Here is a 15936-nt window from a genome sequence, read left to right as displayed (position 1 = left end):
TGTTAGACAACACACAGACTTTAGTGTGTGTGTGTGTGTGTGTGTGTGTGTGTGTGTGTGTGTGTGTGTATTTTTTAATCAGCCTGTAATTTATGACTACTTCACAGTGTGTCATCCCCTGGCAGAACTGAGACCATTAATGAGCCCACACAGCTTTGCTAAGCACTACTGCTCATATGATATCTGTGGGTGTATTATTATCTCAGAAGAATGAAAAAAGAATATACAACATCGAGAACTAGACAAAACTACTTTTGTACTTCACATATTAACATATTTCCTAATCCCTATAAATAATTTTTCCACTTTAGTAAAATAATATTCAGTTAAGCTGAGCATACTTAGGCAATAGGGTCAGGAATTCGAGTAAAGATCTAAAAAATATGTAATGAAATGGATTTCCCTTTATAGTTCAGTTATCCACAATCACGTTCACTCATGCCATTCATTCATTCATTTATTCAATAAATATTTATTGAGTAGCCACAGTGTTCCAAGTACTGTTCTGAGCACTGGGGATAGAACAGTGAACATAAAACTTTTTTTTTTTAATCTCTTGCAATTTATGATTTTAGTTGGGAGAAGAGAAATAGCAAATTGATCAGATGCTGATAAATGCTAAATGAAAGTAAATCAGGAGAGAGGCACACAATGACAGGTATGATTTTAGATAGTTTGGTCCTATCATCCTGACAGGTGATATTTGATCAGAGACCTGCATGAAATATAGGAGTGAACAATGTGATTTCTGGAGGGAAGAGTGTGCTTCACAAAGCCACGTCGTTGGTGTGTTGAGAATGCCAATTTGGCTGGAGAGAATGAGTGAGGGGAGAGTGGGAGGTGAGGTAGGATGGTGGGTGTGGAGGTTGGTGTAGACCTTGTAGAGGGTAGTGGGGGTCAGTCATGCTTAGCCCTCTGAGCCATGGAAAAGGTTCAGGATTTTAGAGAGTACATTTGAAGTCATGGGATAATTTTTGAGTAGAGGAATTTCCACCATGATTTTTTTATTTTAATTTTTTTTTTAACCACTTCTAAATGTGTAATTAGTAACTTCAGTAGTATCAACTATATTCACATTGCTGTGCAACACATCTCTTGCAAAACTGAAATTGTATACCCATGGAATGAACAAAAACTCCCCATTTTCCTCTCCTATCAGCCCCTGTAAACCACTATTCTACTTTCTTTTTCTATGAGTTTGATTACTTTAGAACCTCATCTAAGTGGAATTATAGAGTATTTGCCATTTTGTGATATTTATTTCACTTTCAGATGATTTATATATATGTATACACACATATATATATTTTATGTTTTTGTATTTTTTCTTTCCTTTTTAAAGTATAATTTACAATGTTGTATTAGTTTCAAGTGTACAGCAAAGTGATTCAGTTATACTCACATGTATATTCTTTTTCAGACTCTTTTCCATTGTAGGTTATTACAAGATATTGAGTATAGTTTCCTTTGCTATACAGTAGGTCCTTGTTGCTTACTTATTTTATGTATAGTATTGTGTATCTCTTAATCCCAAACTCCTAATTTATCCACTCCCCCCTATCCCCTTTGGTAACCATAAGTTTGTTTTCTGTGTCTGTGAGTCTGTTTTATAACTAACTTCATTTGTATCATTTTTTAAGATTCCATATATAAGCGATATCATATGGTATTTGTCTTTCTACTTCACTTAATGTGATAATCTCTAGGTTCATCCATGTTGCTGCAAATGGCATTATTTTATTCTTTTTTATAACTTAGGAATATTCCATTGTATATATCTTCTTTATCCATTCATTTGTCGATGGACATTTAGGTTGCTTCCATGTCTTGACTATTGTAAATAGTACCACTATGAACATTGGGGTGCATGTATTTTTCAAATTAGAATTTTCTCTGGATATAGGCCCAGGAGTGGGATTGCTAGATCATACGGCAGCGCTATTTTTAGTTTTTTAAGGAACCTCCATACCGTTCCCCATAGTGACTCTACCAGTATACATTACCACCAACAGTGTAGGAGAGTTCCTTTTCCTCCACACCCTCTCCAGCATTTATTATTTGTAGACTTTTTAATGATGGCCATTCTGACTGGTGTGAATTGATACCTCATTCTAATTTTGATTTGCATTTCTCTAATAATTAGCAATTTTGAGCATCTTTTCATGTGCCTGCTGGCCATCTGTATGTCTTCTTTAGAGAGGTGTTTATTTAGGTCTTCTGCCCATTTTTTGATTGCGTTGTATGTTTTTTTGATGTTAAGCTATATGAGCTGTTTGTATATTTTGTAAATTAACCCCTTGTTGGTCACATCGTTTGCAAATATTTTCTCCCATTCTGAAGGTTGTCTTTTTGTTTTGTTTATGGTCTCCTTTGCTGTGCAAAAACTTTTAAATTTAATTAGGTTCCATTTATTTATTTTTGTTTTTATTTCCATTACTCTAGGAGATGGATCCAAAACAGTATTCTGCCTATGTTTTCCTCTAGGAGTTTTTTAGTATCCGGTATCCCATTTAGGTCTTTAATTTATTTTGAATTTATTTTTGTATATGGTGTTAGAGGATGTTCTAATTTCATTCTTTTACATGTAGCTGTCCAGTTTTCCCAGCACCTTTTATTTAAGAGACTTTCTTTTCTCTATTGTGTATTCTTGCCTCCTTTGTTGTAGATTAATTGACCATAAATGTATGGGTTTATTTCTGGGCTTTCTATCCTGTTCCATTGATCTATATGTCTGTTTTGTGCCAGTACCATACTGTTTTCATTACTGTAGCTTTGTAGTATAGTCTGAAGTCAGGGAGCATGATTCCTCCAGCTCTGTGCTTCTTTCTAAAGATTGTTTAGGGTATTCAGGGTCTTTTGTGTTTCCATAGAAATTAAAATTTTTTTGTTATAGTTCTGTGACAAATGCCATTGATAATTTGACAGGGATTGCATTGAATCTGTAGATTGCCTTGGGTAGTATAGCCATTTTAACAGTATTGATTCTTCCAATCCAAGAACACAGTATATCTTTCAATTTTTGTTGTCTTCAATTTCTTTGAGATGATTTTTATATTTTTACTTAATTATTATATTATTTTTATGTTATGGCTTCTGTGTGAAAGGGATATAGACTAAGAGAGGGGCAGAGGTACAAATTTTGAGGCTATTCTATAGGCTTGAGATGACTGTACCTTGAACATGGCTGTAGCAGTAGTGATGGTAACAAGAAGATAGACTCTGAATAGATTTTTAAGGTAAAGCCAATGGGATTTGCTGATATTTACAGACATGTGACATGAGAGAAAGAGGAATAGGATATGAATCATTATATAGTGAATTTTTGAATAACTTAATCATGAATCCTTTCTCCATTATTGAGAGTAATAGTTGTAAAATCCCCTTAAATGCTTCATGCCTTCTATGATATTGTGCTGGTGCTAAACCAGCCCATTTGATGGCTCAGGATTATTGTTTTGAGCTTGAGTTTTTATATAGGTGTGGATAGTATAAAACTTAAGGTGTGGGTATGTCAGAAAGATGGAAATCTGCCAGTAGCGAACATTTCCATGTAGAAGAAAAGAATGTCTGATTTTGACAGCAAGTTGGCTCCACCCCACAAAATATTTTGGAATTTGTCTAGGTGCTATATTGCAAACTGCTTCCTCTGTCCTCCTTGTAAGGTCTGTGCATCATTATCTGAGTGTGTGATGAGTTTGTAGAAACTTGAGACCCAGTGAAGCTAGAGAAAGTGGGGAAAACAGAGGGAAGAATCCTACTTTCCTCTTGACTTCTAGCTTAGTATAAGAGGCAAAAGGAAAAAAAGAATTCTATAGCCAGATTTTTTTGTTTAAATGTATAAGAATATTAAACATAACCATTGAGGAATATCTCTAAGTGCTTAAAAGTTATTGTTTATTATTTGAAACTATGCAGTGAAAAACCAATTATATGAGGTTTGAGATTTTTAAAAAATCTGGTTATTTGTGGCATGCCACATTCTTTATGGGACCATAAGAGATGTAATGAAAATGCACATGGCCTCAGGCTGTGCTTCTCTTCCTATTATCATCATGTCCTGTATTTTCTTGATTGACAAGAAGAGACTCAGTGTGTGTTGGGGAGCTGTATGCTGGTCATGTGTACTTTTTTTTTTTTGTAATTTAAATAAATTTTTTTGCCGGAGAAAAACATCTGAACCTCAGGTACAGTCCACAATGATCCAACAATAGTCATAACTCATTCTGGGAGTACTCTTACACAGTTTGCAGGAGAAAGTCCACATGGAGCATCAGCTGAACGTTTATCAGAATTCACAACGCCAATCTAACCTGAGTATTACACAGTACATAATGACCATGATATAATAATAAAAATACAATATCAAATACTACTTTGTGAGTTACAGCTAAAATATAAAGAATTTAGGCTCTTTTTTAAAAAATGAAAAAAAATTTCTATTATAGCTTTATTTCAAGCATTTTTTTTTTTAAAGAAGATGTTGGAGATAGGAGTTTATTAATTAATTGATTTATTTTTGCTGTGTTGGGTCTTCGTTTCTGTGTGAGGGCTTTCTCTAGTTGTGTCAAGCGGGGCCCACTCTTCATCGCGGTGCGCGGGCCTCTCACTATCGCGGCCTCTCTTGCTGCGGAGCACAAGCTCCAGACGCGCAGGCTCAGTAGTTGTGGCTCACGGGCCTAGTTGCTCCGTGGCATGTGGGATCCTCCCAGACCAGGGCTCGAACCTGTGTCCCCTGCATTAGCAGGCAGATTCTCAACCACTGTGCCACCAGGGAAGCCCTATTTCAAGCATTTTTAGCTAGATACAGCTTTATATATTTTCACTCAAAATAGACAGCAAAAGAATGCCTTCTTAAGTATCTGTAGATAAAATATATTACTCGTTTAAATGTTTGTACTCTGAAGCATACTTTGCCAGGTATGAGTTCAGATAAGAGTATGAAACTGTGCTGTGGCAAAATCCTGGCTGATGATCAAGACTTGGATAGTTTTCATATTTGTTTAAAAAAACTTACATCAGGGAAAAAAGAAGTGAGGACATAAAGAGAACCAACATTATTCGTTTTCAGTGAAGCAGTCTAATTCCAGAGAATGGGCTTTCCATTTTGAATTCAAGGTGTGTTGTCCCAAAGTTGAGTTCTTTTCAGCTCAAGGAGCTGCTTACGGCTGAGGCAGCACGCAATGATGAAGCGAACTGAGAGGAAAGCGTTAACTGAACTACAGAGATGGTCACTGATAAAACAAATTCCTAGAGGTCCTCGGGCCCACACAGAGGCGAAGGGCAGCCGGAACCATCAATACAGAAGAAAAATGTGCTCACTGAACTGCACACATGGAGCTTCTAAGAGGGTTAACAGTTCTTGACATAGGTTCCTGGTTGTAGTTTACAATATCTTCCTTCACCACCCTCTGTGACTGTTCTATTTCTGCTTTGTTTAACTTGATTCCCAGGATTTCAGCAGCAACTTGCTGAAAACACAGGAAGACAGAGTCTCCTGTCTTTGCTGAGACAGTGGCTACTAAAACCATTTTCCTGGCAAAACCTTAAGTGTTTTTCAGGTTTTATCATTTGCATATGCTCCAAATCAATTTTATTGCCCACCAAGGCAGCCAGTGGCCGAGTTTCTGATTCCTCCCTCACATTCCTCACCACAGAATACCAATCTTCTAAATTCTCAAAGCTTTGATAATTTGTAATATCATATACCAAGAGGGATTCCCTGTGCTCCATACATACATTTATCCAACAGCTTGCCTCCCATTGTCTGCTCTCCTATGTCCCAGACTTGAAGAGTAACATTCAAGTTTCCTGGCAACGTTATTCTTCTCAAAAAGAAATCCAGTCCTATAGTTTGTACTGTTTCCCAAAAGCTCCTTGAGCAAAACACGTAGCTAAGGAGGTCTGCCCTGAGGTGCCGCCCCCCAGCACGACGATTCTCAGTTGCTGGTCCTGGCTCTCCTCCTCAAGAGTCCGACATGGTGTCCCAGGAACCAGGCCCGCCCACCGGAACTGGGCGTGCCGCCCCTCCCTTCCCTTCCCACCCACCCCTACCCGAGGTAGAAGGAGGAAGGGAATGGGGGCGTCTCTGGGGGCAGGGGAGAGGAGGAAGGGCGGCAGGGCAGGCAGCACCCCCTGCCCCGGTGGCTCAGCGGTCGCTGGAGGGATCTGGGGAGAATCGCTCGCCGAGTGTCATCTTGCCCACCTCCCTTCCCCCTGCGCCCATGTGTACTTTTTTTTGACCATTCTTAAAGCATGTCAGACAGAGTTTTGTAATTAGCTGAAAAGGCAAGCAATTCAGTTTCACTTTGCTGAACCCAATCTGTAGGATTGACAGCATGCCTTTAATAGATTCCTTCAGTAGATAATTAGTCCAGTTTAATGCAAGTACTGCATGAATTAACATTTGCACTCGAGTGTGAACATTCAGGGCTACAGTGCTTTCTGCTGTGAGTTGTTTCCCTAGAATTTGCAGGAGTGCCTATTAGGTGTTTGTAATGTATTGATTAGTACGGAATGGCACCAATTAGAGGGTGTGGGAACATCCCTGGAGTCAGAGGTGATATGCTTGTTGGTGATACTTAATGCTTTTTCCTGTAAACTCTAACCCAGACAACCGATAGCCTGCTTCAGTTTTGATGTGCATTTTACTTTAAATTGCCAGGCAGAAAAGTACTAAGATTCCTGGCCTTTCCTGGAATTATGCCATCTGTTCGCTTTTCCACTCTTCATGAGACTTTTCATCTGTAAGATTAACTCAAAAGATCATATGCTCTAGGTGTTATAAATAAATAACGGAACAAATAAAAGAATCATCGGGCCATTGAAACTTGCCTTTTGTAGTGATAAAAATTGCTTTGGCACAGCTTGCTAGTATATCAAATATTGATTCAAAATTTTATTTGCATTTATTGGGGAATTTCAGAGAACCTTATGCTATATTCAAAATCAGCTCTGAAAAAATAAAAATTTAAATGTATGTACCATTAGGATAAACCTTGTCAGGTAACTTGGAGGTGGAGGGAGGGAGGGATTGGGTAACTTAGAATAAATCAAGTTAATGTCTCTGTATGTGGATTTAAAAGAAAAATAAAATTTAATTGTTTTCTAAAAACTGAAAGAGGTGGTATAATATGGTGGTTAAGAGCATGAACTCTGAAGCCAGAATGCCTCGGTATGGACCAAGCTTTACCACTCGTTTACTAGCTGTGTGACCTTGGGTCAGTTACCTAACCTCTCAGTTCAGTCTGTCAATAGTATGATAACAGTAGTACCCACTTTATAAGGTTGTGAGGATTAAGGGAGTTTCATATGTGAAGCACTTAGAGCAGTGCCTAGTACTATGTAAGCCCTATGTATTTGCTCTTTATATTTGCTCATTTATATATATATATACACATACACATATGTATGTGTATATATATATTTATACAGTATAGATATTTTGAAATGATCTTTTCTAAAGTATATAAAACATTGACTGTAAACTTTAAATATTTCAAATAGTTCTTACTTATAAGAGGTGACAACTATTCACAGTGGGGTAAACCTTGGATCTCCTTGCCTTCCAGGATTAGCAAGTCCCTGAGCCTTGTCCTCTGCTCCTGTGCCCCGTGCAAGATTGAAAATGCATGTTTTTGAAGTATAGTTGACTTACAATATTGCATTAGTTTCAGGTGTACAGCATAGTGATTCTGAAGGTTAATGTTAGGTCTAGCTTACAGGTAGTATGTCCATGGTCTGGAAAGCAACCAAATGATTTGAAGTGTACCCTCTCCATGATTTTCAACGTTCCAATCCTACATTTTCGTAATGCAGCAAAGGTGCACATATAGATTGTGTATGAGCACCAGCTTCCAATCTGTGTGTTGTCCTATCCAGGGTTTAGGGCATTTGGATCAAGAATTGGAAAGAATGTTGAAAACTTTCTGTCTGCTGTAATTGAAAATGCCCCCAGGCCTGCATCTCAGTAAGAGAAGACCCATGCTGCTGTCAATAAAAGTGAGAGGGAAAGTAGAACCCCTCTGTGGAAAAATAAGTGGATTCCCTACACAGCAGAGATGAAGAGTTGTGTTACTGCTGGGGTAATTTAGGAATAGCCTGAAGGCCACCTATTCTTTCTTTATGGAATTTTCTTTATAGGTTTTCTAAGTGTTACGTAAATAAAAGTTGCTTAAATTGAGTTGGTAAGAGACCTCAGTTCTCAGAGTTCTAATGAACACTGTCTGCCAGTGAGAGCACAGGTGTCCTTCTTCTTATATGTTCTTTTAATTGAAGAATTCTCACTTTTTGAAACACTGCTTTTGCAGACATGAGAGCTGGGTGAGGCTATGTTCCCAATACATCTAAGAGAATTAAAGGGTGCTTTCTGATCAATACTAATAACATTAAACGGAGTTTATCTGTGGCTTTTTAAATTGGGATTCATCAGATATAGTATAATCATACCTTTTTTTCTTTAGTAGTGCACAATGAATGCCATTGTCTTGTATCTGTAGTGAAGTCATTCATTTTAACCAGCATACTGCACATATTAAATCTAAAACTCCTGCTCCTCAGTAAAAATAGTGCCATGTTATTCAAGTATTTGTTTATTTGGGGAGATTTCTTTTAGGGGGTTGAAACAATTGATTTTATACAGGAAGTGCTTCAGTTGAGATGAGTGCTGTGATAATAATATAGGATGAGTGCCATGGGGTATTGCAGAGGTTTTCTGTGAGAAAGGCACAGAAGGTACCCTCTGTGTGTGGTGGGGAGGAACAGGAAGGGGGACACTTTTAACTTGGTCTCAGATTGAAAATAACCACCCTGTGGGCATCAGTGTCAGGATTCTGGAGGATGCCTTTTGTCAGAGCCTGGTTAAAACTGATTTCCCACAGCATAGATAAATAAGAATGAAGATTTGCTTTTCAAATATCTGTCAGATGAGATGAGAATGTCAGCATCACTTCTGCTCTTAAATTTTTCTCTTTAGTCTTATATGTGCAAACAGAAAGAGAAAAAAACCTTTCTGTCTCCCAAGTGTAAATCAGCTAGGATTTTTCTAGTTTCTTTCTCTTCTGACTTTAATTTTGCCATTTTGTAAATTGAATTTGTGAAATATAAAAAAAGATTAGCATTCTGTGAATTTCAAGAATTTCCCATAAGAATAAGGGCATTGCATATATTTTAAGAGCAGGTTGTGATGTTGGAGGAAATGTAGGAAATAAATAATAAATATATTATTAAAAGAAAGATAGGGGATTCATAATCAGCTGTTTAAGATTTGGAATTTGTCAGCTGCCTTATTGCGGGGGGGAAAAAGACTGGGGAGAACTTGCAAAATTTTTATGTTGCTCTGCCTACTTCATTCAAATGCCAAGTTAAAGAGTAACCATTTTTATAGGAAACTTAACTATAGTTGTACACTTCAGCATGATACAGCATTGAGTATTATAAGGGGATAATTCTCTTTTAAAAATGATGACTGGGCTTCCCTGGTGGTGCAGTGGTTGAGAGTCCACCTGCCGATGCAGGGGACACGGGTTCGTGCCCCGGTCTGGGAATATCCCACATGCTGCGGAGCGGCTGGGCCTGTGAGCCATGGCCGCTGAGCCTGCGCGTCGGAAGCCTGTGCTCCGCAACGGGAGAGACCACAACAGTGAGGGGCCCGCCCGTGTACCGCAAAAAAAATAAATAAATTAAAAATAAAAATGATGACTTTATGATTAAATTCCAACATGAAGAAATCTGGAAGTGTGATCAACAAAGGGAATCTAGAAAGTTGGAACAAATGAAGCCATCCATTTATTTCTAACAAAAAATATGTGCATTCTCCTGCTGCTGCTCCAGTTTCATTAACACTACGTGTGAGAACAGATATTGTAACTGACAGCTAAGTCTATTACTTAAGATTTTGTCTTTCATATGGGTGTGTGGGATGCGAGTTATGTGTTAGAAATTGTCATTATTGTTCTTAAGTGCATATTCCCCGATGTACAGCGTTGCTTTCTAAGTTCTCATTTTGCCTTTTATTTTTCTCTGCCATTTATTTCTCAAGGTACATACTCATTAGTAAGTTAAAGTTGTTTTTCTTTTTAAATTTAAGGCAGAATGTGTACCTGAAAATATCTTTTCCCTAAGCCTATTTGAAAAGTTTTATGTCTGAAACTTTGAGAAGTTTTATAGAGTATGAATGACCCCTGAGTTGAAAGTTATGTGAAAATGTTACAAAACTATATCCTCATTTCCTTCCTGATTGCTTCATGTGTTTCCCTGTAAAAGATGTAAATTTTGAACGAGGTATTTCTTCCAGACCTGAGACTAGGAGTACCTTGCATTATAGGGAACCTAACAAGGTCATGTGTCACTAACATGTGGAAATCTAGTGGAGAACCTCAAACCTGAGTGAAAAAAAAAAATGATGTCAAACAAATTGGCCTGAACATTTCAGGGTCAAAACTTATTATCTAGGTAACCTTGATCAAGATACTCAACTTTTATGAAACACGGCTTTTTCTGTGATGTGGAAATGATATACTACCCCTATTTCCTAAGATTGTTATTGCAGATTGAATGAAAAGCCTTTGGCTAAGCACTTTGCATAGTGACTGATCCATTACAGGTACTCAGCAAATGGTAGTTAGTCCCTTCTTTCCTCCCAAGGAAAAGAATTTGAACAAGGTTGCTGCTGGTGTCAGTACTCTTGCGTTTTCTAGCTTCTATTTTTCTTAATTAAAATTAAAAAAAAGTTTTCTTTTGTTTTTATGGGGAAACTGGAGAACCATTTTAAATGAATGGCAACTTGACTATATTGTGGGTAGGAAAACATACTGGTTCAACGTTTGGAATTATACTCTGGCAATATGTAGTAAGAGACTTAAAATCTACATCTTCTTCAAACTCCTTATCCTTAGGAATTAATCAGAGAAGTAAATAAATGTTCATGTAGCATTGTTTATAATATTGAGGAATTCGAAGCAAACTAACTATATTATTAGGGAATTAGTTTAAAATATTTAATGCATGTCCATAATGAAATATTTTGTGGCCATTAAAAATAATGTTGTGGCATTCATAAAGTTATATGGAAAGATGATCATTATGTATTATTAAAAGAAATATACAACAAAACAATATTAGCCAAGTTAAAAGTATTTTCACAATTTAAATAAATATGTACATATTAATGTTTTCAACTGACATCTCTAGATAGTGGAATTTGTTTCTATTTTGTATCTGTTGGTATTGTCTGAATTTTAAAAAACAGTAAGCAGGTGAGGCTTGTGTTTACTTAATTGAAATGATGTTCATTTAAAAAATTCTTTCATGAATGTATAAAATTACTAAGGTAGCACATGCTGTTTGGAAATTCAAACTATAAAATATATAAAGTAAGAAATGAGAGTTAATGCCACCTCCCCTATATATTTAATTTATAAGCAGTAAAAAACACTAAAAATTTTCACATTAATAATCAGATCCTTACTAATCTAAATTGCTATCATGAGAGCAAGCAGCAGAAATAGAGCACAGTATAGCAAGTTTCCTCCTTAAATGGTTTGGTGGACAAAGCCAAGATATTCTGAGGAACCGTGACTGTCACTGTTAACTTTTTCCTGTGATATTTACCATTGTAACCTCATTTGATGCTTTAAATGAATTCAGAATAAAAAACCTGTTGAATTGGCAAACAAGAGCCTTTCCTAATATGCAGAACACACAGGCCCACCCATTGTGTGAAATTGCACTGACAAGATTCTATTGGAAGCTTGCTGTGCCACAGTAAGCTGAAATGTATGCCAATCTACCTAGACCAGACTGAACTCAGTGGTGCTATATGGAAAGGGTCTGCAGGAGATTTGGCTAAACACAGCCAGGAAATCACACCTGGTTTAAACATCCATAATCACAATTAAGGTTGCTTTCTCTTAATTGACACAGAACCATCTGAAAGGTGTCTGTTATATAATCCTCCTGAAGAGCAAATTCTTCAAGTGCACATGGTAGGGAGCAATGTTTATTTTTGTTCTTACATTACAAAAATGGATCTCAAGGGATTTTAATCATGAAGAAACAGAGAATTACGCTTTTTAGCAGCTTTGAGAAGTAAGATAATAGAAATTTCATCACTAGTTTCTTTGAGCAGGATGCTATCACTATCAGTGAATGGTATTTTACCACATTATCCTAATAATTAGGTCTCACTCTCTTTGACCCACTTTCATTTGAGGAGTATGAAAAATCTGTAGTATTCACAGGAAGCTGCCTAACAGGAGAATGGGGTCTTAGGGGCCCTCCATATCTTAATAAGGGAGATGGCAAGGGAACTGCTGAAGTCACCAAGCTTGGGATTTGCCTTTCCACCTTGCACAAGCTTCTCCACCTCTCTATTTGGAAAAGCGGGTTGACTTGTGCCAGAAGTGGGGTTCAAACCCAAGAGGATGTAATTCATTGGATCATAAGTCCAACACCTTAACCACTCAGGCATTCTGGTACCTGCTGCTCCTCCACCTCTCTAAACCTTGGCTTTCACGTCTGTGAAATGTGGATACGTTGTTGCTATAATATTTATTGAGCTCCTACTATAGATAAGGCACTCCACTAAGTGTAAGAAAAGAAAGCAAATGCAACAACCATAGTCTTTATCCTCAAGGAATGTAACTGAGCCAAAAGGCAGCCTTAGGCAGAGGTTATGGGGATCCTGAGTATAACTCCTTAGTTCATCGCTCAGAGTTGTTGTGAATGGGAAGAACTCAAGTACTTAAAACATCAGTGTTTTTTTATCCTCTTTCGATGGAATCTGTAAAATAACCAACAATATAAGACAGCATGCTATCAGTGCTCCATTGTTTTGAATATAAGGACTTCTCATAAATTTTGTGATGCACCCAGCATGTTTGGGGATTGTAATAGAAACCTCAAGAAATGGGTTGTTGGGAAAATTAATTGCCCATAATCTCATTAAGTACTTAGTAACTTGCTCTCTGCCATGTTCTCTATTTTCTCATTGCAAAAATGTATCTGTTATATAGGTTACGGTCAAAGAATATCAAACATAGGAATTAAAAATAAATCCACCTACTTATGTAGAAGACCTTCCTAATATATAACATTTTTCATGATAAAAGTGTATAATATCTAGTTGAGCTAATATTTGTGAAAGATGTAAGGTCTGTCCCTAGTTTCTTTCTTTTTTTTTTTTTGGCATGTAAATGTCCAGTTGTTTCAACACTGTATGTTGAAAAGACTATCTTTGTTCTGTTGTACTTCCTCTGCTTCTTTATCAAAGATCAGTTGACTGTATTTATTTTCGTCTATTTCTGGGCTCTCTATTCTCTTCCATTGATCTATTTGTTTATGCTTTCAGCTATACCACAGTGTCTTGATTACTGTAGCTTTATAGTAAGTCTTGATGTCCAGTAGTGTAAATCCTCCAACTTTGTTCCTCTTTTTTCAATAATGAGTTGGCTATTCTGGGTCTTTTGCTACTCCATATAAACTTTAGAATTGTTTTGTTGATATTCATAAAATAGCTTGTTGAGATTTTGATTTGGAGTGTGTTAAATCTATAGATCAAGCTAGGAAGAACTGACATCTTGAAAATATTGAGTCTTCCTGTCAATAAACATGGGATATCGCTCCATTTATTTAGTTCTCCATTGATAGCTTTCATCGGAGTTTTGTAGTTTTCTTTAAAGATTTTGTACACATTTTTTATAAGATTCATACCTAAGTATTTCTTTTGTGTGGGGGAGGGTGCTAATGTAAATGATAATGTGTTTTTGATTTCAAACTCCACTTGTTCATTTCTAGTATATAGGAAAGGGATTGACTATTGCACATTAACCTTATATCCTGAAAACTTGCTATAAACGCTTATTAGTTCTGGAAATTTTTTGTTCAGTTCTTTCAGGTTTTCTCCATAGACCATCATGTCATCTGTGAGTAAGGACAGTTTTATTTCTTCATTCTCAATATGTATACCTTTTATTTCCTTTTACTGCCTTATTACATTAGCTAGGATTTCCAGTGTGATGGTAAAGGCAGTGGTGAGAAGGGACATTCTTGCCTTGTTCCTGATCTTAGCTGGAAAAGTTTGAGTTTCTCATCGTTAAGTGTGATGTTAGTTGCAGGTTTTTTTGTAGATGTTTTTTGTCAAGTCAAGGAAGTTCCCCACTATTCCTAGTTTGCTGAGACTTTTTAAAAACATCATGAATGGGTGTTAGAATTTGTTAAATGCTTTTTCTGCATCTGTTGATATAATGGTGTGATTTCTCTTCTTTAGCCTGTTGATGTGATGATATACATGAATAGACTTTCAAATGTTGAACCAACCGTGCATACCTCAGATAAATCCCGCTTGGGTATAATGTATAATTCTTTTTATGCATTGTTGCACTTGATTTGTTAATATTTTGTTGAGGACTTTACACCTGTGTTCATGAGAGATACTGATTTATAGTTTCTTTTCCTGTAACGTCTTTGTCTAGTTTTGCTATTAGGATAATGCTTGCCTCGTAGAATGAGTTGAGAAGTATTCCCTCTGCTTTTATCTTCTGAAAAAGATTGTAGACAAATTACACAAATTCCTTCCTTAAATATTTCATAGAATTCACCAGTGAACCCATATAGTCTGGATGCGTTCTGATTTAAAGGTTATTATTTATCAACTCAAATTTCTTCAATAGTAATAGGCCTATTCTGATTGTCTACTTCTACTTCTATGCTTTGGCAGATTGCATCTTTCAAGGTATTGGCTGATTTTTAACGATATTGCATTTAATTTAAAGCTCAGTTGGAGAATAAGTGACATAATTATAAGAGTGAGTATCTTTATCAATATGGTATATCTTTCCATTTATTTAGGTCTTTTAAAAAGCCTATAGGAATATATTATAATATTTTTATGGTGATCCTTTCTATTTTTGTTACATTTAGTCCTAGAGACTTTATAGTTTTTCATGAGATTGTTTAACATTTTTAAAAATCTATTTTGTTATTACTGAATTATGAAATGCTGTTTATTCTATATGTTATGCCAACATCCGGAAAATTGATTGAACTTATTATTTCTAAGGGTATACCTGTTTATGCTATTTCCTTTTTGTATGCTGACAGTTATGTTGTATCCAAGAAAAAAAAATGGTCTCTCTCTTTTAGTTATTATTTTCTTTATTTAATTTTATTACACTGATTAAGATTTTTAGACAGTTAACAAGTTGCATTGTACCTGGCTTTAATGTATCAAAAGTTTTGTAATTATTATGTTTGTTACAGGGTTTTGTTGTTGTTGTTGTTAGATAAATGCCTTTTTTTTAAGTATGCTAAGGTTTTTTAAAAATCATGAATAATTTTTAAAAATCATGAATTAAATTCAATTTTATTTAATGTTTTTGGTGTAGTTTTCTGATTTAATTATTAGTAATAAGGAAAACGCAAATATTTCATGTGAAGAATGTTTTAAAAACCCATGAAAAGAGTGTAACTGTTAGAGAGAGAACAATGATTATAGCAAAGAACAGACATAATCAAGAATGCTCATGTTGAAGAAAGTTCAGGTAGATTAGTGTTTTCTAAAATGTAGGAGGAATGGTGATTGAAACCTTCAGATGACTTTATCTCCTGTAACTGTTTGACCTTAGCCACATGAAAGACTGAGTGTGAGAACCACCTAGTCTAGTCCAATCATCCCCAGAAGCCTGAGACATAATAATAGTATTATTGTATCAATATTTATTTTTTGAGGTCATTAATTGTACCATGGTTACATAAGATATCAGCATTAGGAGATGTTCAGTGAATGGTATATAAAAGCTCTCTTTGCTATTTTTGCAACTTTTTGTAAGTAAAAGGTAATTTCAAATTAAATCCCCGGAACCATGATGCATAATAATAAATATTGTTGCTTTATGCCACTAAGATTAGAATGGTTTATCCACAGCAAAATGTATAACACAA

At 36.1% G+C, this 15936-nt stretch overlaps 1 pseudogene; it reads right to left on the bottom strand.

Moving 5' to 3' along the window:
• Positions 1 to 5267: 5267 nt before the first annotated feature.
• Positions 5268 to 12466, bottom strand: LOC101330669 (ras-related protein Rab-28 pseudogene; annotated as a pseudogene).
• Positions 12467 to 15936: the final 3470 nt, after the last annotated feature.

Source organism: Tursiops truncatus, chromosome 4, assembly GCF_011762595.2.
Source record: "Tursiops truncatus isolate mTurTru1 chromosome 4, mTurTru1.mat.Y, whole genome shotgun sequence".
NCBI lineage: Eukaryota > Metazoa > Chordata > Mammalia > Artiodactyla > Delphinidae > Tursiops > Tursiops truncatus.
Note: the sequence above shows the minus strand (reverse complement) of the source record. Positions and strands in the feature narration are given on the sequence as shown.